The sequence below is a fragment of the Pinus tabuliformis genome, chromosome 2_1, assembly GCF_031772625.1.
Source record: "Pinus tabuliformis cultivar Carrire ecotype Pingquan chromosome 2_1, CPIR1, whole genome shotgun sequence".
Classification (NCBI taxonomy): domain Eukaryota; kingdom Viridiplantae; phylum Streptophyta; class Pinopsida; order Pinales; family Pinaceae; genus Pinus; species Pinus tabuliformis.
The window spans coordinates 96,758,189-96,781,789 of record NC_142299.1 but is presented as its reverse complement, the minus strand read 5'-3'; positions in this window follow the sequence as shown (position 1 = coordinate 96,781,789).

The window sequence follows — 23,601 nt, the reverse complement described above, 5'->3', positions numbered from 1 at the left end:
TACCCACACTCGCTCAAAGAAGATCTTAGCAGTGGCCTCTATTTTGATACTCTTATTGCAGGTTGCCATAATGACCATCTTAGAGAATCTGTCAACGACCATGAAAATGCAGTTGTTTTTGTTATTAGTAAAAGGAAGGCTCGACATGTAATCCACGGAGATCGATTCCCAAGGTTGACTAGGAGTAGACAGAAGAGTATATAGGCCTTTATTCTTGATTATTGGTTTTGTAATGGCATAGGCAGTGCAGGATCTAATGTACTCCCCAACATCCTGAAGAAAGTTTGGCCAATAAAAATACTTTTGTAGTTCTGCCATTATTTTCTCCACTCCTAAATGTCCAGTGACCCGACTGTAGTGCAGTTCCCAAATCATCTTGGCACACTCGCTTGAAGGAACACAGATGAGTCCCAGGTGGAATAATAGTTCATCCTACAGGTGAAAATTTGGAACTTGCTTACCATCCAGGAGTGGGTGGTACATGTTGCTGGCTTTTGGATTGCTCTTGTAATGTTGTAGTCACCTCAAAGTCTTGTGCCCAGAGGAGTTGAGCATAGTGATCAGCGCCATGAATAATGGTCGGTTGAGGTATTCTGTAACATTATTGGTGCTGCCCTTCTTGTACTTAATGTTCAAATGAAACTGTTGCAGGAATGTGGACCATTTCTGATGGAAATCGTTATGTAACTTCCCTTGTGTCTATATGAACTGCAAGGGTTGATGGTTTGTGTGGATGACCGTTTTCTTCCCCATAATGTAATGCTTCCATTGATAGCAGGCATGCACAATGGAATACATTTCTTTGTCATAGGTGGGATACTTTCAGACTGTGTCTAAAAGTGTCTCACTGTGGTAAGCTGCTAGATGCCTCTGCTGAGTAAGAACTACACCAATAACATAGTCAGAGGCATCTGTCTCAATCTCAAATGGTTGATGTGGGTCTAGTAATTTGAGCACTGGTGCAAAGCAGAGACGATGCTTCAACTTAGAAAACGTCTTTTGTTGGGTTTCATACCAAAATAACTTTGCTTTCGCTTCGCCCTTGGTGACTTGACTTAAAGGCTAAGAGATATGATAGAACCGCAACACGAACCTACGGTAGAAATTGGTAAGACCCAGAAAGCTATGTATCTATGTTAGAGTGGTTTGGGTTGGCCAATCCTAAATTACTTGTATCTTGGTTGGGTCCACATGCAAACCCTACTCATTAATGATATACCCTAGATATTGAATCTTTGTCATGCCAAAAGTTCATTTCTCTAAATGGGCACACATCTTGTGTTGTCGAAGGGTTTGGAGGACCTTTCAAATATGGTGGAGGTTCTCTTCCCAACTTTGGCTGAAGATCAAGATGTCATCTAAATACACCATCATGAATGGATTAGAAGGGCTACCTATGGTATCCTGTACAACTTATTTCCAAAAGTAATAATCACAGAGCGAGGCCTAGACTCATATACAACATGTCGCTTCCACAAGTATGGTTGTCCTAATAATACATCACAAACTTCAAGAGGAGAAACATCACACTGTACCTCATCCGTAAAGGGATTGATGTTGTAGGGAAGTCGACACTTTTGGCTGACAAGCATATCTCGTCCTTGGTAAAGCCACCCTATGGTGTACGACTCTAGATGTGCTGTAGTCAGTAGGCCCAACTGCTTCATGACCTCTCCTGGAATGAGGTTCTTTTGACTCCCACTGTCAACAATGAACTACAACGGAGAACCTTTCACCCACATCTATGAGTGGAAGATGCATTCCCCATCCTATGTGATGAGCCCCATAAATGGGTAATTATATGGGCTCATATTTCCTCCTAACTTAGCTTAATCCACCATTCTCATTAGTTTATTTCATGTTTTACGATTATATTTATGCTAATAGAGTGAGTTGGGTTGGTCATTATGCCATGGAGTCCATTGTGTGTTTAATGCAGATTTTTGGTCAATTTTGGAGATAAAGTCAAAGATTTAATGGATACTTGGCAGCAGTAATTTGAAGTAGACAAGGGAGAGGATTTATAGGAGGGTATCCCCCTCATTTATGACTCCCCACTTCGAATTTTCCATCATGCAGCTTGGAGCACAAGCAGCTACATCAATGCACCAAAGAGGTAGCCAAGCAAGTGGAGGTTAACTTCTATTTATCTCAATTTTTGGGAGCCAAGCCTCCCTGATTTTAAGGAAGATATTGGGAGCTTCAGTTGTATAAGTAGAGAGGCCTAGGGCCTTGTTGTGGGGAAAAATGCCTATGCAGGACGATCCTATCCACCTAAGGTGTGACAGTGCCTTAGCAACAAACAGAGACAGCTATTCTGGTTTCTTCCTTTATGAAATGTGAAAGAAGAGAGATCAATAGACTTACCAATGTCTTCCGTTTGTCCCTCGATCCGGTCTCTCTTCTCTTTGGGAGTTCACAGCTACTTGCCTTCTCACTCGCCCAACTTCAACAGGTTCATGCAAGATCACAAGAGAACAACTACTTGCCTTCTTGCTTGTCCAGCTTCAACGGGTTCCTGTAAGATCACAAGAGAACAGCTACTTGCGACAAGAGAAGAACACTACACAAAGACAGATATTCACATGCATAACTAGTTTAGGATTAGAAATAAACTAAACATACTAATGCATTCATACATCAAAAATACATCAGCATATAGGAGAAACCAAGATAGCTTTATTGATGAATAACAAGGTTCAGGAAGAGATACAACCCAGAGGGCTCCAATCCAGCATCTCCTTCCCAGCAAATGGAATTCCTATCTTCACCCCCTTCAAAGCATTAAGCACCCAATGATTCCAATCTCAAACCAACAACAATTCTTTGCAATAACAAAATTCCAGCCTCCAGATCTCATGGAGGAGAGATCCATATATAGATGTTGGAGAGAGGATGAGTCAGCTTGAGATCTGACTAGTGTCCTCTCCCTCTGTCAGTTCTTGAGTCCACTTGGAGGTTCTTGCTTCCACTTGGAGATTTGGAACCTCTTACTCATCACCAGTCGAATTCCCTGAGGCAAGTGTCATTTTGGAAGCTTCCTGGGTTTTGACACCTTGAGAAATGAGCTTGCCACTTGTCCACTCTCGTTCAGCGCAGGTAGCCAGTGTTCCCTTTGACATTCAACGCAGGTAGCCAGTGTTGGCTTTGACATTCAGCGCAAACAGCTAGTGTAGCCACTGAAATGATCCTGAATTGACTTGTTTTTGAGCAGTTTCTGGTGGAGAACTTCTGTGAATTGCTGTGGTTTGTTAGCCTTGTTCCTCTAGGGGTAGGAACAACATGTTTAGGGACTTTGGATCCCTTAGATTATGGACATTTCATGCTCAATGCTGTAAGGCACAAAAATGTCTATAACAGTTGCCCCCTAAAGGATGAGGCTATTTATCGGGTGAAATGCTTTATCAGGGGGATCCGAAGTTCATCCAATGCTGAGAGGAGACCTGTAATAAGATACAATACAATACATTATTTTTCATACTACTTTCATGATCTAGCTGAGGCGGGCATTCCCATGCTCAGCTTTATAAATTCATTTTTCTGTACATAGAATAGACAATCGTCTGGTGGTAGACTGATAATTTTGATGAAATTATCATCCTTTGAGTAGGATGATTATCTGCTGCAATGATGTACATGTCAATGTCTTTATCTTTCCTGAATATATATCGCAGCCCGGATGGATGAAACTAGATCCGGGGTCTTCAAACTCGTTCGATCTTCACTCTAAGTACAAGTCGATCCATGTGAGAAATGTTCTGAAGTCGAACATGGAAAGACATCGCTTGATTACCGGTCAATGATGTAAACTGTTAACAAGCGCGAGAGGAATCACCGATAATGATAATGACCCTCAAGGTACTGCAGTACAATTCACGTGGTGTGAATAAAGGACTTGGCGTTGAACACCACGCAAAATCTTTCGGTCGAAGGTCATTGATGTATACCTGTCGCCGGAAGTGAGAAACTTGCCATTGAGGCATGCAAGCTTCAAAGTACTGAAGGGGTTGTTCCTAGATCAACTTCTTGGATAATGAGCTGATGTCGACAAGAAGTGATCTGTCAAAGGAGGGCCTTAATGAATCCCACATCAGTGACACGGAACGGAGCTAATGATTTTAATGGAGGTGAAAACGATCTGTGACATATGATTCAGGGTGGCGGTCATGAAAGGATGAAGGATAATGTATGGCAGTGGATGGGACACGGTTGACTTTTCTGAACGACTTCTCTTGAACATATGGCGACATTGATGTGATGGATTGGTAGCATTACCCCAAATATGGATGGTGTGGCGAGACCATGGATGTGACCAGTGAATGAAACAACCCAACCCGATTGTGGTACGGAGGAAAAGTGTCATGTTCAAGAGCGACTTGCTACCATCAAAGTTTTCTTTAGTTTCTCCCAAATTTTCCCCAGTCATTGCTGACCAGTACCTCTTTATTTTTGTTAAGCTTGAGGAGGATAACATATGCTTGTTCTATAACCTGCCCTTCGGGCAAGCCCATCGCTATGTTTTAACGAGCCTAGCGATAGTGAAACTCGTTCTCGTCTAAAGACAAGTTTGTCGCTATTTAATGATTTTAACGAGTCTAACGACAAGGATAACTCAGTCCTTTTCATTTTTAGAGAGTCTGAAAAGCTACATAAAGTTAACTCCAAAAGTCCTTTTTCGTCATCTAATCGCTTAAGTCTGAAAAAGTATAAAACAATACAGAAGGGATGAGTTTTCGATAGTTTTAATGAGCCGAATAAAACAAGCGCTCGATCTTTTTGTGCAATAATCCCTCAAGTCCAAAAAGAATAAAATCTAGAGGAGGGATAACTCTTCCTGTCCCTTTAACGAGCTGGAAGGCCAAATCTTTTCATATTTTACGAGTCAGCTGAAAAGAGCTTAAAGAAGACTCGTCTTTTGAGGAACGAGTGATAAACAGGGTTAGCAGCTGATTCCAGGTACAGGTTGGAATTTTCCAATCACGGCAGTGTCACAAGGATGGCTAGGTGAAATCACTCTTCGCAGCTGTTCCTCAAAATGGGTAAACAATCATATGGAGGTGAACGATCGGCCAATGGAAAAGTGGAGGTGACGGTGCAAACTCGACCAAGGCTTTAATGGCTGATGATATTACATTCATAGTGGTTATTTACCGGGATAGTTCATTTTTTAACGAGCTTAAACGCGGGTGGAAACATTTACTCGGTCTTATGTTTGTTTTTTAACGAGCATGAACTATGTGCTAAAACTGCTCGGATCTTGCGTTTATTTTTTAACGAGCATGAACTGTGTGTTAAAAATGCTCGATATTATATGGTCAAATTTTTTATTTTTACCATGACTGGCTTTTCCCTTTTCAAAGATAGTACTGTATCCTCAATTGCTGCATCAAACTAGTTAGAAATGAATAACATTTGCTTGAAAATGAGATTAGAAACCTAATATTTCACTTTGAACTACGTAAAAAGCAATTAAAAGGTGTTTTTACCTCTCATTTTACCATTTCATTTGAACTTGGTTTGTTGGAGCTTTGGAGGTGCCTCTTCCCCCTTGATTTTCATCAGCTGATTCCGGGAGATTTTGTGGACGATTTTCGGCGCCGTCTGGACCAGGTAGGAGCTAAACCCTAGCTCTTTCTTTTCATGGTTTCCTTTTTCCATTCTGTGCCTGTTTTCCTATTCTCCTGAGCCCCTGGTGTTTTGCTAGGGCGCTCTTCCATCAGCGCAGGCAGTCCATTCAAAACCTGTGTTGAATGTCAAGCTGCATGAAGGCAGTTTGACCTTCAACGCAGGTGGGACACTAGCCAGTTGCGTTGAGCATAGAAAAACAGTTCTGTTGCATAGTTTTTGATGAAAATTTTTCCAGTTTCTCATAAAATCCAGGATCTTACTCTTTCTCTTGTTTGTTTTGTAGGGATTCTTGAGCAAAATGACCCTTACATGGCGAGAACGAGAACATGAAGAAGAGGAAATGATTGCCCTCCATGACCCTGTCACGGTGAACGCGCTGCGGAACTGTGGCCTGCTAAAGTTCTTCCGTATCTCTAGTATGAGAGCACAGATCTCCTTACTGCAGTATATGCTTGATGCTTGGGATCCTATCAACCAAGTATTTCAGATCAGGAGCAAATCCATCCCCTTGACCATGGCAGACATTTACTTCTTGACTGGTTTTTCGAGGTGGGGTGCTCCCATTTCTTTGTCAGGTTCGGCCCGAGGGAATGACTCCGTGAGAGATTATGTTCGTCAGTATTGCAGGGAAGGATCCCAGCCGAGTAGAGACAGCAAGGTTGTTATCCGTGAGATTACTGACAGGTCTCTCAGGTCCATTCTGTATACTATTGGTAGGATGGCCGGTAGCGCATCTCTTCATGTTGCCAACAGATCCTATGTGCAGCACGCCTTGGAGTGCCTCCAACCGAAAATATTCAACTGGTGTGATGCAATACTTCTTCAGATGAAAATTCAGTTGAACAAGGTAAAGGACGGGAAGCTGAAGAACTTTGGATTTGGTTCTATTCTGACTGCCTTTGCCTTGGAGAAAATACCACTGATGCAGCCTCAATATATTGCACTCGACTTGCCTTCTCCTACCGAGCCACGCATGCAGAGATGGGTTGATCACATGTCTAGGCATGCTGGTCAATCTCAGATTTATTTCACTGATACCTTCTTTAGGTGGTTCGAGCGTCAGGAGATGGTATATTCCGAGTATCCATATGTTGGTATGGATTTCCGAGGTGATCCGGACTTGGTACTACCGGATGGCGAACAGTGGGGCGCTATTGGTAAAACCTTCGACCATATTACTGTTTACTGTTCTTATTTATAATTTCCTTGAGCTTTATTCTATCAAGACTTTAATCAAACTCATGTGTGCATGCAGATGTTGGTCTTGTTCGTCCAGCAGTTCGCCCGAGAGCGCCAGTCGTTGCCCCAGCAGGGGAGACTGCTGGGAGGGTTATCCTCTGCGACCTTGACGTGGCCGAGACCCTTACAGCTGTGCAGGAGCAGGTTGAGAGCCTTACTCTCGGAATTCCCGATGTGAGGATTGATGAGTTACCTTTACAGTTGCAGCGGCATACTACTGGTGTGCCTAGATGATGGACTCGTCTCTTGCGCATGATTTCACAGGCCGTGACGTGCTATCATGAGCATCACTAGGCTAGGGTGCCCCCTAGCATTTTCGAGTTTTTGGGTCATATGACCGATTTTTGTCTTGGTTACAGAACATCATGTATAAACGATAAACAACTTTTATATATATATATATATATATATATATATATATATATATATATATATATATATATATATATATATATATATATTTTGATTTTCGGGTTTTATTTTGGTTGAGTTATATGATCCATATCTACAACATTGATGATGCGTCTCTTTTTATAAATGTCGCAAATGTCTATCTAACACATAGTTTGCTAATGAGTCGGTTAATGTGTTTAAGTTTCTGGAAATATGCTGGTATTGAATTGAATCAAATTGTCTTTCCAAAATCTTAACCCTTAGGAACATGCGATAAATAGCTGGATTGCGAACAAAATATATACCATTGAGTTGTAGTATTACGAGTTGTGAGTCTAGCCTGACAATTAGTCGGCGTATACCATGGGTGATGGCATCAGAGAGTAGTTCTATCAACGCGCTATACTCAGCGATTTTATTCGTTGATTGCCCAATACATACACCTCTGAAACTTACTAACTCGCCGCTTGGATCAAAAATGGCCCAGGCTGCGGAGGATAGGTTCCGCGAACTACGACTCGCTCCGTCGGCATATCCAACACATGTCTCCAGAAGGTTTGACATCTGCAATAAATGTAAAAAGGTGGATTACTTGACCAAAACAAATACTTTAGCGAAAACAAAATACAACAAAAGCATACAGGTTACTATTTAAGCATAGTAACGCTTGAGGTACAACCCATTACGGGGTTGCGCCAGTGGAATTCCGTCATAATCCATTAACTCGTAGGCTCCTTTTGCTAACACTCATTTAACAATATAGGGGCCCATCCATAAAGAATTAAATTTACCTGCTCCCAATTTATCGGATTCTTGGTCATAAAGCAAGACCAAGTCACCTTCTGAGAAGACACGGGATTTGACATTTTTGTCGAACTATGCCTTGACTCATTTCTTATGGGCTTCGTTAGCCAAAGCGGCATCACGACGGGTTTCATCCAATTGGATTAATTCCAAGAAACGGGCCTCTTCTTTCGAAGTTCCGGGGAGGAGATCAATTGCGAGTTTAAGCGACGAAATTTCACACTGGATTGGCAAGACTGCTTCTAGGCCATACACCAGTTGGAAAGGTGTGAACCTGGTCGCATTCCTTACCGATGTTCGGTAAGCCCACAAGGCTGAGTACAGGATTAGGTGCCACCTTCTTTTGTGAACCCCGATCATCCTTTGCAACATACGCTTCAGGACCTTGTTGATTGCTTCAACTTGTCCGTTGGCTTGCGGATAATACGGGGTAGAGCTGTCATGAGATAGCCCTAGCTTGGCAGCTATTCAACCATCATGTGATTGCGAAAATGTGATCCATGATCTGTAACTATAGCCTGTGGTACGCCGAACCTGGCGACTACATGATTGAAAAAGAAAAGGGCAGCTGTTTCACCAGTGTTATCTAATGTAGGCATCGCCTCGGCCCATTTGGTAAAATAGTCAACAACGACTATAATATACCCATGCCCCCCCGTCGAGGTGGGGTTACATGTCATGAAATCGATGCCCCATTTGGCGAAAGGCCCAACAACAACTATTGGTTGTAAAGGTGCGGGTGGTCTTCTGGTTTTGCTATCGAAAATTTGACAAGCATGGCAACTTCTGACTGTGGTTATGCAATCTTTGAACATGGTTGGCCAGAAGTATCCTGCTCGTAAGATTTTCTGTGCTGTAGCATATCCAGATTGATGCTCCCCACACGCGCCTGAATGACACTCATTCAGGGCTTTTTCGGCCTCTTCATGGGTGAGGCACCTCCTTAGAACTGTATCGATACCACGATGGTAAAGTGTATCACCGACGAACATGTAGTCTTTCGCTTGGTATCGTATACGTTTCTGTTCTGAGTGAGAGGTGTTAGGCCTGAGTTTTTGGGTTTGGAGATAAATTATTATATCTCCATACCACTCATTGCTTGCAGATATCAGAAACAAACTTTCGTCCACGATTGACTCTTCTGATGTTTCATCGTTGGACGACGATGGGAGATCGCAAAATAATTCTGCGAAAACTAAAGCTTTCTTTGATTTGGATTTGACAAATTCCAGATCAAACTCTTGAAGGATCGCTATCCATTTTGAATATTTGCCCCCCAGCAACTGTCGTGACAATATATAAGTCATGGGGTTGCAACCTGATAAAATGGTAGTTTTCCGAAAGAGGACATAATGTCGAAATCTTTGTATCGCTTGAACAGCAGCGAGTGCTAGCTTTTTCAACATAAGAATATTTGCTTTCTGTATCATTCAAGTTTTTACTTAAATAATATATAGGATGTTCAGTTCCATCGACTTCTTGAACTAAAACCATCGCAATGGTCGTATCCGCTACAGCCAGATACAGGTTAAAATATCTTTGATAGTCTGGGTCATACATTAATGATGCTTTTACTAGAGAATCTTTCAGAGCATCAAAGGAAGCTTGCGCCACCTGATCCCAGACAAAAGGTACATCCTTTTTCAAAAGACGAGTATAACCTTTAGCAAGTTCTGCGTAATTTGGAATGAACCTCCTCAGAAAGTTTGCTTTCCCTTGGAGTTTCTGAATCTGAAGCAAATTTGAAGGTGGAGGCAAATTAATGATTGCCTGAACCTTGCAAGGGTCGAGACGAATCCCATCCTTAGAGACTAAAAAGCCAAGTAAACGACCAGAACCGACGCAAAACACACATTAGTGTGGATTGAGTCTTATCTTGTAGTGTCGGCAACGTAGAAATATCGCTCTTAAATGTTGCGGATGATCAGTCCGCTTTCGCGAATGAGCCGGAAGATCGTCGAGATAAGGTTGAACGATGTTCTTGATGTCATGGAAGGCATAATTCATTGCCCTCTGAAACGTCGCCCCTGCGTTCTTTAAACCAAAGGGTAATTTTCGATAAGCAAATGTGCCCCACAGACAGATGAATGCAGTCTTTGACTGGTCCTGTGGGTGGATATTTATTTGATTATACCCGGAAAATCCATCCATAAATGAAAAGATTTCACATCCGGCGCATTCATCAATTATCTGGTCGATGAAGGGTGTAGGGTAGTTGTCTTTCAGACAAGCTTGGTTTACATCCCTATAATCGACCCACACTCTGATCGTCCCTTGTTTCTTCATAACAGGGACAATATTCGATACCCAATCGGTTAGAGGAACCGGGTAGATGAAACCAGCATGGAGGAGCTTTTCAACTTCCGCTTTAATGGCAGCAACTTTCTTGGGGTGCACCTGCCGAAGCCGTTGTCTTACTGGTTTGACATCAGGATACATTTTAATTTCATGTTCAACGATACTCGAGTCAATGTCTGGCATTTCATCATATGACCAAGCAAAGACATCTCTGAACTCGCGAAAAAGAGCGTTATATATTTCCAGTTCTGAAGGAGAACATCCTTTGCCAACATAAATATTCTCTACAACATTTGTTTTAGTCGAGATATTTATGGCTATAGTCTCTTCAATATTGGATAAGTTTCGCTCGGAATCCACCGTATTTACAGTATTTGATAGGAATTCAAAAACTGAAGGGTGGTAAAGGTCATGCTGAGTATCTTCTTCATATTCCGAAAGAAGGGAACGATGGTGGCAATCATTCCATGGTGCCCCCTCAATCAACATTGATTGTAGGATTCCTTCGTCGGTCCCATGTACTTTCGACCAAGGATCTAACGGGGTACCATATTCTCTAGACCTATCTACCCAAATGCTTGATGAGCGTTGATTTGCGTTCGCCTCCCATGCTCGAAACATTGATTGATACAATATTTCTATAGGGCTTGGGGGAAAAACCATTGCATGATCCATGTCGATATCGTCTTCTGAGATCTTTGTGGAAGATATCATGTTGCAGGCTCTTACCAATGCTACTTCTCCTATATAGATTGGAGGTGTAAGTGCGAAAGTTCCCATTAATGTGGGGTCTTTCAGTAGGCCTACTCCGATGTCTTGAAGCGAGTGGTTGCTTTCATGGATCATGGGAATGCTTCCTGTAACTTGTGAACCATTAGGGAGGAAGTCTTGTTGGTCGACGATCGTAATCCCTCCTTGAAAAGGGAATGCGATCTTCCTAAAATAAGTCGACACTACAGCTGCCATGGCATATATCCATGGTCTTCCCAGTAGGATGTTGTAGTCCAGATTTCCATCGATGACTTCAACATCTATTTCTATTGTTTTTCCTCCCAGTTCAACTTTCAAGTTATTAAGGATACCGCACGGGGTATATGTCCTTCCGTCGAATGCTTTTAATGTCGTCGAAGATCGTGACAAGATTGGAGATCCTAAAGTTTTCCAGCAACTCATCAACATAATACATGTAGATGCCCCCTCATCAATAATTGTTCGGTGAACAGTTTTGTTGAGGGCTTTCACTTGAATAAGGAAAGCTAGTTGAGCTGGTAACTGAGGATCGTATCCTTTGTGATCGAAGGATACAAGATTGGAATCTTTAGGATCAACCCCACCAATAGCCGATAACAAAGCCTGCCTTTGGGATGGGCAATTTTGTAGTACTTCAAGAGTCGACATAGCGGATGGCGATTGGGCCAAATCTTCCATTATGTTATAATGCTGCACCGCTCTGGCGCGAGGATTAAATGTCGACTTGTGTACTACTCCCTTTGGCGGTTTTATTGTTAATTCAGGAATGATGGGTGGTACAACTTCTGTCGAAGTTGTTGTCGAACTACTTGGTTGATCTTTACCTTTGTCGTTCGACAGCTGCGGATTCCCGTAATCTTTGTTCCTTGTCGAAATCAAAGCATCATTTTGCTGTTTTGAAACCGACAACATGAGCACTTATGACGGGGAAGCATTTCCACCATCAACCAGATTTTGACCTGGATTGGGAAATGGATCAATTAACACAGCTGAGGTTTGCGAACTTTTGAAGAACCTTTTCAGCTCAGCTTTGTATGGACAATCCTTTGTCCAGTGATCCTCATCGCATATCTGACATGGATATTTCCTATTTCCAGGAGGGTTTGAAGAGGTTTTTTCAGGAGATGACTCAGCCTGTCTCTTCTTCTTCCCTTTGTTTTGCTTCTTCTTGCTCCCTGGTTGTTTGGTTTCTTTGCCTTTATCTACTGATACAGCATTTACTTCCGAAGCAAGAATTTCATCTTTTGCATTTTGATCCGAATTCTTACAGGCTTTCTTAGATGAAGCCTTTGTCGATTTCGCGTTTGTCGTGCCAATCACACCATCGCCGGCATGAGAGTCACTATTTGATTTAGGAGGAGGAGGAATTGAGAGTTACGGTCTAGGGGCGTCAGGTATTTTGTCATAGAGCGTGCCAGACTGAGTGTAAACTAAGTCTAGATATTGTGCACGAGCAATAACTTGCTCCTCTATTACGACTCCCCCCTTTGCCACATCTTCTGTTATAGCCCGAAGTAACGACTTTATAAACCATTCAGCTAACAGCTGATCGGGAACGTATGTTTTCACCATCCTACGATGACGACGCCATTCATGTATATGATTGGATATATGAGTGGCCGTTGTCTTCTTGAAGTTGGTTAAGATTTCTGTTCCCATTTCATACCTTATCGGTAATTGAAAATGGGTTAAGAATGTCGTGGCTAGGGAGCTGAAATTGTCGAACGAGGCTCTAGGTAATTCAACATACCATTTTGCCGCTGGACCCGTTAACGTCCTCTGGAAAAGGCGAAGCCTTATCGAATCATCATTTATGGTGTTTGATGAACACCACAGATGAAAAGCCATCACGTGATTCGATGGGTCTTCACCTGGATTTCCATTGAATTTAGGAATGTCAGATGGAAGTTTGTGAGGAATCGCTAGCCACCAAGGGGCGTAAGCAATCGGATCGTTGGTTAACCGGTGTAAATCGGGTAACTCTAAAGTTTCCACGAATGGTAATTGTTGATTCAGGTTAGGTGAAGCATACCCAGGGTATGATGGAATTTCCTGAGCAGTGGTCCTTTGCATACCAGCATAATGTAATTGATGTTGGTATGACTGATACGGTTGGTGGACTTGACCACTGTAAAGTGGTTGCTTTTGACCGTTTTGAATATACGGTTGTCCACTGTTCGCAAAGATCTGCTGCTCAGAACCTTGGTACACTTGCTGGAATTGTGGTTTTTGGGATTGCACCAGCCATGGTTGTGAAGCCATCTTCTGTTGTGCTATACTAACTGTTGGACCAAGGTGTGGGGTAATTGTACCCGTTTGGACCTATGTCGCCCCACCAGTTGGCGATTATGGTTGTGTCACAGGGTCAAGGGGCTGTTGCATTACAACCTGAGAAATCTAAGGTTGACATACAACAGGCAACGTTTGAACTTGCGACACTGTCACAATAGCCGGTGTGGTCGGGATGTTTGACATAGGTACGCACTGTTGCATAGAATATACAACCCTTGGTTGTTGAGGTAGCATAGGTACCCAACCACTTGATGTAATTCCAGTATAACCTGAATATTGTTGTGAACTCCCGTATGGATACCGTCCCGGAGGGGGTAATGAAAGGGCATACTGCCCCCCATACGGTAGCAATCCGGAACTCAAGGGGATTGTTTGTCCTTGGGGAGTGGATTGCCCAAATTGACCTCCAAATGGTTCAATCTGGCGAGTTTCAACATAAGAGTTGTCGGATATTACTCCGGAGGAACAAACTGGAACGGACCACACTGTCGAAATAATCCCTTGGTGGACTCCTTCTAGCGGTTGCGAGCTAGTCGGGACAGATGGTATGCCGGCAAACATTGTCGGAGTGACAGCAGGGGCTTCTGTTGTCGCTGTGTCATTCGACATAGTCCTAGATGTTGACGGTTGTTCAGACATTTTGAGTCTATCCAAGAGATTGCCTAGCGATTCTACAGGAACTTCCACTTGTGGTAGACTAACTTCTGTTGAAGGAAATAGAGTGACCCCGACTCCAAAATGTGTTGGAGTACTTGCTTGTGGATCCTCTACAATTTCTTCTATCGCAATCAAACCAGGTGGAAGAGGAAGACCGTCAGGTCCGTAAAATATTTCTGGTGCCGAAGAAGGGGTTGAATCGACAGCGACAGTTATTTGAGGAGCAAGACTCTCCGAACCGGTCACAGATGGGACTGGTTCAGTAAGGCAAGTATTTTCTCCCAGACTAGGATCAGTGTTACTGTCCCTTTGTGGCTGTTGAACTTCTTCTATAGAGGCAGGGTTTCCAGAAATGTTTGGAGTAACCGGAATCTCAGATTATGTTGGAACGCTTGTTCTAACTTTGATAGGAGATTTCGAACCGGTTAAATGAGTTCGCTTTGTCCGTACTGTTTTCGATTCCGGAGAAAAAGACGGTTGACTCGTAAGCCTCCTCGAACGACGGGGTTTCAATTGACTTTCTTCCACGATTGCGGATTACTTGATCAACCAAAATACAAAAGGGGAAAGTGTGTTTCCGAATTAAATGAATTTTTTAGACGCTTTTAGACACAACTTGCTTTTTCAGTTTTAAAGAGTCGAGAAAAAGCTAAAGATGACTCTAGTCTCCTTCGATGTTTTAACGAGCCCGAAGTGACAAATACTCGGATGGACTTTTTCCGTTATAGAGTCTGAAAAAGGCCAAAAGGAACTGCTCTGGAGTTCTAGGCAGAGGGTGTGCCAAACTTTTCGCAAAACCGCAGAATACGTTTTAGGGTACGGGCGGACGATCTTCCTGAATGTTGTGTTCAGTGCATTGCGATCAGTAGGGTGGCCGACACGGCTTCCTAAGGATAAAGGTTTTATGCCTATAGCGGTCTCCCAATATATACGCGACGGTACATGGGAGCACAATCTGTACTGGCGCTATCGTCCCTTAGGAGGAATCACCCACCATCCACGAGATCGACAGTCACCAGGCTTAACGACGCCGGAACACGTCTCTAGCCTAGACCTCTATGTTGTGCGTTATGTTGCAAAGCGTTGTTAAGTTCATTCAATTTATTTTAGGTCGATCTTTTTAGAAGTTTGCCATTCAAGGTTCACCACGAGATGTATGATACAATTCCTAAATGCAGTCTAAAGATGATAAACAAGCTTTATATCTTTTCAACTTTGAAAATCCTAGCTACTAAGGGAAAAGAAAGACACCATCTTTTCTCAAAGAGCAATCAGCACACTCTAATGCACTTTTCCTAAATTAGACATGCAAACTATCAAAATGCAAATGCACAATGCAGGTGTTTGTTTTCCACTTTCTTAGTATTGATGCCTACAAAGAAAGCTTTTTCTAAAACTTTGAATTTGCTTTTAAATGACCAATACAAACAAGTTTACTTTTTCGAAATCAGAGAGGGTAGAAGAGATTACAACACTTAACGATTTTCGAAATGAATACTTGTTTCGACACTTAAAAGAGACAAACTCAAACCAATAAGAAAGAGTAAATGTATAATCAATCTGTAAACAGCCAATGAACTCTCTTCTAAGATCACAATCAACAGATCTGAATCAAGGGCTACAGGATGACTATTTCACTCATGCAAAGGAAAACTGTAAATGACGCCACAAACACATAAAAACACTCACAGTCTTTTTGTACAAAAGGAGGCAGAATCTAAGCAGAGAAAAGGAGTTATCAGACTGTAACCTATGCTGGTTACAGGCTGCAAAAATCAGAGATCAAAACAAGGCAAAACAGAGCAGAGAACCCCAGCTACACAAGGGAAAACTGGTTCAGCGCAACCTCAACACAGGGGTTTTGACATTCAGCGCAGGTAGCCTTCACGGGACCTGCGTTGAAATGCAGAATCCCTTCACTGGGTTTGCACTGAAGGAGAAACTCTCGTTTCTCACAGGTTCTGAGTCACAGATTGCTATTTAATTCACTGTTTCAATCCAAATAAAAGCAACAAGCAAGGTGCAATCAAAGGGATGCTTTGAGGGGGTACTAAGATCTATCACAAAGGATCATCAAATCATTTGTGAGTCCATTGTTCAGATCATAGACAAGTCCAGTGATTGGATCAAAGCAGCAACTGTCTACTTTGCATCCGGGAATAGCAGATGCAGTTCGATTGTTGCTGTCAAGTCTATGAAATAAACAATGATAGAGACACAAATAAAATGACTAAACAAATTTCCCCAACGGAGTCGCCAATTTGTTGTGGGGAAAAATGCATATGCAAGATGATCCTATCCACCTAAGGTGTGACAGTGCCTTAGCAACAAACAGAGACAGCTATTCTGGTTTCTTCCTTTATGAAATGTGAAAGAAGAGAGATCAATAGACTTACCAGTGTCTTCCGTTTGTCCCTCGATCCGGTCTCTCTTCTCTTTGGGAGTTCACAGCTACTTGCCTTCTCACTCGCCCAGCTTCAACAGGTTCATGCAAGATCACAAGAGAACAGCTACTTGCCTTCTTGCTTGTCCAGCTTCAACGGGTTCCTGTAAGATCACAAGAGAACAGCTACTTGCGACAAGAGAAGAACACTACACAAAGACAGATATTCACATTCATAACTAGTTTAGGATTAGAAATAAACTAAACATACTAATGCATTCATACATCAAAAATACATCAGCATATAGGAGAAACCAAGATAGCTTTATTGATGAATAACAAGGTTCAGGAAGAGATACAACCCAGAGGGCTCCAATCCAGCATCTCCTTCCCAGCAAATGGAATTCCTATCTTCACCCCCTTCAAAGCATTAAGCACCCAATGATTCCAATCTCAAACCAACAACAATTCTTTGCAATAACAAAATTCCAGCCTCCAGATCTCATGGAGGAGAGATCCATATATAGATGTTTGGAGAGAGGATGAGTCAGCTTGAGATCTGACTAGTGTCCTCTCCCTCTGTCAGTTCTTGAGTCCACTTGGAGGTTCTTGCTTCCACTTGGAGATTTGGAACCTCTTACTCATCACCAGTCGAACTCCCTGAGGCAAGTGTCATTTTGGAAGCTTCCTGGGTTTTGACACCTTGAGAAATGAGCTTGCCACTTGTCCACTCTCGTTCAGCGTAGGTAGCCAGTGTTCCCTTTGACATTCAACGCAGGTATCCAGTGTTGGCTTTGACATTCAGCGCAAACAGCTAGTGTAGCCACTGAAATGATCCTGAATTGACTTGTTTTTTAGCAGTTTCTGGTGGAGAACTTCTGTGAATTGTTGTGGTTTGTTAGCCTTGTTCCTCTAGGGGTAGGAACAACATGTTTAGGGACTTTGGATCCCTTAGATTATGGACATTTCATGCTCAATGCTGTAAGGCACAAAAATGTCTATAACAGGCCTCATTAGGCTGTTGGAAGTTAGTCAAATTTTCGAATTTTTGTTGTAGCTTTGCTCTGCTCAACTTCGAGCTTACTTTTGTTGACAGTTTCATGTAATCTTATTATTATTTTGATGATGAAGATGAGATCTTGTTCGAGCTAGCACTAAGTTACCTCAGAGGGCTGAATCTCTTGGGTTAGGGTCCAATCCAAGTAGCCAAGCTCTTCTTGTTTTGTATTTATATGCTTTGTTTCAATTTATGAATTAGTTGCAACTAGATACATTTCTTTCTTGGTTAAGAATAGGTTGCTTTTGGTGATTTAGAAGGATGTTTCCATTTCAGTTTGTTGTATCAGGTTAAAAGGTGATATGAAAAAGATACAAAAAGGCCATCAATGGAGCCTTATCCTCTTTTCCTCCCTCTGGGACCATGAACTGAGGCCAAGACCCTCGTGTTGCCACAAAAACACAGATTTGCCTTTTCCATAGGATTTCTAGTGTTGTAGTTTGTTAGAAGGTTAATGCTTCACTGTAGATCTCTTTTACCATGCTCATTTTTGTGTTCTCAATAGATTTCCTTCCATGCTTTCTTTCCATATAGCATTTTTCAGCATTTACTTTCCTAGATTAGAATTTGGATTAGCTTGATGCAAGGTTCTGGTTTTTTGGTGTAGCTAGTTTCTTTGTTTTCTTAATCTCATTGTTTGAGTTTCAGTTCTCTTGCAACAAATCTCTTCTCACAATAAATCATCCAATTAGCCATCACCATCTCTCTTTGATCTATGTTGCACAGGTCACCCAAAGTTCCTCATAAATCTGCCTTAGTTTTCTGCACTTTTCTCATAAATTTTCCTTTCTTTTCTTGAACAAATCCACCCATCTTTCTCTTTCCTGATCTGTCTTGATGAACCCTAGACATCCTAACACCTCATCTTAGCCTTTAGCCACCTTTTCCACTCACCTTCCCACCATCAAAACCTCGAAAACTGCTCTCGGCATCCTCCTGTAGACCTCTTGTAGATCCCTTGCAACCTCATGTAGATTTTACTGTAGGTGTCTTTTTTAAGTCCGATTGTAGGAAAAGCCTCTAGAATGCCATCTAGGACCTCCTAGGACCCATCCACACCTTCCTACACCTATGCAAACTCCAAAGTCACCCTCCATCGCCACCTAATCGCTGCCACATTCACAAACAAAGAAATTACATACATGACAATTTCACCTAAAAATACATAAAAATCCAAAAAGATGTTTTTTTCTCATTTCCTTCTAGAAATAGCTTGAGTAGATGTTTACTTCCTAAGTAGATAATAGCATTCATTTCATGGTTTTTCATCTCTCTTTCTACAAAAGTAGGATTAGTTGGTTAATTAGGGTTTGCTAGGTTTGCTTTACATTTCAGTCTTCTTTTTCTTTCTGCAATTAGAGTAGCCTCTGTAGAGTAAACTTTCATTTCTTCCATCACATATAGAGCTTCTTCTAAAATTCCTAGAAGTTGGCTTGAGCTCTTAGTGATCTTGCATCAGCTGACCAAGTGACAGCCTACAGTAAGAACTAGTACTTTTGCATACAACATCATCGCTTCCAAGTTTGTTTTGAACTACCGAGTTGATAAAAGTAAAGTAGGAAGCCCAGGAGTTGCAGCATTATTGCTGCAATATTGGTGCTCACCACCTTTTAGCGTCGTTGCCGAGGAAGTGTCAGACTATTTTGTGATTACTGCTTTTCTTCTATTTTTTATTGCAACATTCTGCTAAGTAGTTTATTTCAGCAAAAGTAGAGTAGTTGTTCCTTTCAATTTCTGCATTTCCTTTTCAATTTCTACAATTTCTATTTTAGCAAAAGTATATTAGTCATTTCCCTGCTTTCCTTTCAATTCTAAAATTTCAATTTCAGCAAAAGTAGATTAGTCATTTCCTTTCTTTCCTTTCTGCATCTCATTTTCTTTCCTTTTTAGTTCTGCAATTTCATCTCAGCAAGTTCATTTCAGTTAGTTGCAATTTGTTTGTTCAACCAATTTCATTTTTGCAGGTACAAGCAGAAAAAAAGAAGAAGCAAAAATCAACCAAAAGATTTATTTTCATGCCTCGTAGGAACAAAGATAATTCAAAAAAATTCTTGCCCAACACCCCCACCACATCACATAGCCACCCTTCTCTCTTCTTCGGTGGCAGTGATCAGGAAGAACCTTTAGGTGAACAACCATAGATATTTGAAGAACCTATAGGGGAAGAAGAAGAAGAAAACATCCCTCCTGAGACAATGGCTGAAAACAAAAATGCTAGGGGGAATGGAGAAAGAGTAGAGGGTATCTTTCCCATCCGATAGACCAATGGGGACACTAAAATGAAGAACATAAGCCCTTCAGCGCTACCTCACTTATGTGGATTGACTACAGAAGATCCTGACACCTTTTTGTTTGAGTTTGTTGTTATATGTGGAACCTATGACTATGCAGAAGATGAGAAAAAGTTGAAACTATTTCCTTCTACTCTCAGGGATGTAGCATTGCGTTGGTTCATGGGGTTACTTGGAAATAGCATCACAACTTGGGCTCAAATGCATTAGGTCTTTAATAACAAATATCGAGACTACTGTAGGTCAAAAGACACCAAGGAAGAAATATTCCGAATGACCATGAGAAGTGATGAATCTTTGGAAGATTATGAAGAGAGGTTCCAACTTAGTTATAAAAGGGCTAGGTGCACACTTGACCCCGAATCTCTGAAGTTGGTCCTGCTAAGGGGAATTTCAGAAGACCTTCTAGACACCCTCCATCTATTAGCTGGGGGAGACATCTACCAACTACCTTATGAAGACATAAAGACTGTTTTTAGAAACCATTCTAGGGCAGCCAGAAAGAGAGGTAGGGGGAGTCAACCCATAGCCAGTACCTCCTCATCCAGTTCATCCCTCAAATGTGAACTTGAAAACATGCTGGAAGACTTCAAGAGTGAGATGCTACAGAGTCTTTCCATGCAAATGGATACCTTTCATATCAAAAGGAAACAAGAGGAAGCAGAGAGGGCTTTGGCCATTTTTTGTCCTAGGTGCACCAGGAGGCATCCTAGGAACAAATGTCCATTGAACTTTATAGAGGTTTGTTCAGTTTGTGAAGAAGATCATTCTATAGATAAGTGCCCTTCCTTGCCCGGATTTAAAGTTGTATACCAAGGGGCCGAAGGAGCCGCTGAACCACTCTATTTCATGAACCAAAGGAGACTACATGGACCTAGACCATACCAGCAAGGGATGCAAGGGACATTTCAGGCATACTACAACCCCAACAAAGTCACTTCCATACCTCCTTGGGGCCCTCAAGCTCATCCTTCCTGGTCCACACCTCCTCCTTGGTCCTATCCATTTCCATATCATGCCCAACTAGCTGCTCATGCATTTCAATCCTATGCTAAGCCAAAAACTTAGTGGAATGCATCTCATCAGGGGCGGAGGCCCTAGTAAAACCCTCCTATCACCATTTTTCCTCCACCACTTGCTCAACCACAACCATTACTTCCTGCTCCACCAAGGCAACCCCAAATCCCTGCCCAGCCGAACCCAAACCCGAACAATGGACAGGCCCAACAAGTATATACAGGGGAAACATCATGCCCAACTTATGCTGTGGAGATTCAGGAGATTAACATACGATATGGGAAGGTTCTCCCAGATAGCCAACCTCCTCCTCAAGAGGTTGAGGAAGACAAAGAGGAAAGTAAATCGAAAGCAAGTCCACCCTTTCTTGAGAGATTATCTAGGACAACACAGCCTACCCTAGAAGAAACTAAACTTTTGGGAGAATTGAAACAGATATGTGTAAAGATACCACTTCTCCAAGCCATAAAGGATGTGCCTATATACAATAATATGATCAAAGAGAAGTGCTTCAGGCATCCAGGTAGGCGCAAGAGAGATGCCCCAACCATCAATGTCATAAGACAACTGTCTGACCTAATGTTGGGGCAGGTAATCTGTCTGAAATATCTAGACCCTTGAAGCCTAGTAGTTGATGTCCACATCAATGGCACCATGATCCCACATACCTTGATTGATCTGGGAGCTTCCGTTAATGTGATGACAAAGGACACCATGCTCAAACTCAACCTCCAGGGCTCCTTGAGGGAGACCACAATAGTACTGCAGCTAGCAGACCGCTCCACTGTGACCCCTGAAAGGATTGTGGAGGATGTGATGGTCTCCATTGATTCTTGGGAGTACCCTGCTGATTTCGTAGTTCTCCAGCCGAAGGCAAAGCTCACTAGGTATCCTCTCATTCTGGTAAGACCTTGGTCGGTCACTGCCGATGCTTACATCAGTTGTCGGGCTGGTAACATGACCATCAAGAATGGGCATATGTCCAAGCAGCTAATCGTATACCCTCCTGCCCAACTGTTACAGGGAAAAGTATCTACGCAGAACTGCTTATCCCACTAAGGTGTGGTAACTACCTTAGAAACAAACAAAGTAAAGCTACTTTCGTTTTTCCTTTATGAAATATAGATGAGAGAAGAACAAAGGAGACCAACCTCTGTCTTGCACTTAGCTCCTAGTTTGATTCCTCTCTCCTCTGATAGTCCTTTGCTACTTGCTTCCTTGTACGTCCAGCTTCACAGAGTACCTGTAGAATCAGAGTAGCATAACACTATACAAGAACATGGATCTATAATCATAAACAATCTAGGATCAGATGTAAATTGACCATACAAATGCATAAAACATAAATGACACAAGAGTATGGAGGAAAACTTGAATAGCTTTTATTGATAATCAAGAAAGAGCCAAGGGAGTTACAAGCAGTTGTTCTGACCCAGCATCATCCTCTCAGCAAGTAAGCCCTTCTTCACCTCATACAAAGCTTAGATCACCCAACACTATGATGTTGTCTCAAGAAACCAACAACAATTCCTTACAAGATGCAAAATTCCAGCCTCTTGACCTCTCGATCTTTGGGATGAGAGATCTATATATAGATATTTGCAGAGGTGTGAGTCAGCTCTGGGTTTTTGATTAGTGTCTTTTCTATGATAGTTCTTGATTCCACTTGGAGATCTCATTGATCTCTTACTCATCCTTGGGCGATTCTGAGAGGCAAGTGTCACAGGAGAAGTTTTTGGAAGATTCCATGATCATCCACCTCGCAAACTATCTCCGCCACTTGTCTTTTCTCGTCCATCGCACCCCATGGAAGGGCTTTTTGAAATGCAACGCACTTCCCATGTGTACAAGGTGATATGCATCGCACCCTAGCCATGGAGCATGTGAAATGATCCAGTTTTGACCAGTTCTGAGTAGTTTTTCATGGAGAACTTCTGGGAGAAGTTGTAATCATTTGACCTTGTTCCTTTAGGGGTTGGAACAACACTTTTAGGGACTTAGGAGCCCTTGGTTTATGGAAATTTTATGCTTGGGGTTGCAGTGCCCAAAAATGTCTATAACAGTTGCCCCCTAAAGCATGAGGTCGTTAATCTTTTGATGTCGGGTGAAATGCTTTATTATGAGGATCTGAAGTTCTTTCAAGCTGGGAGGAGCCCTGTAATAAGATACAATACAATACATTATCTTCATAATATTTTCATGATCTAGCTGAGGCGAGCATTCCCATGCTCAGCTTTATAAATTCATTTCATGTACATAGGACAGATAATCGTCTTAGTGTATACTGATGATTCTGGTAGAGCCATCATCCCTTTGATTGGATGATTATCTGTGCAGCAAGGATGTACATTTGATGTCTTTATTTCCTTGAATATATATCACAGCCCGGATGGATGAAACTAGATCCGGGGTCTTCAAATCTCATTCGATCTTCACTGGAAGTACAAGTCTGTCCATGTGAGAGGTGTTCTAGAGTCGAACATGGAAATACATCGCCTGATTACTAGCTAATGATGTAAGTTGTTAACAGGCACGAGAGGAATCACCGATAATGAGAATGACCCTCAAGGTACTGCAGTACAATTCACGTGGTGTGAATAAAGGACTTGGCGTCGAACACCATGCAAAATTTTTCGGTCAAAGGTCATTGATGTAAACCTGTCGCCGGAAGTGAGAAACTTTCCATTGAGGCATGCAAGCGTCAAAGTACCGAACGGGGTGTTCCTAGATCGACTTCTTGGATAATGAGTTGATGTCGACAAGAAGCGATCCGTCATAGGAGGGCCTTAATG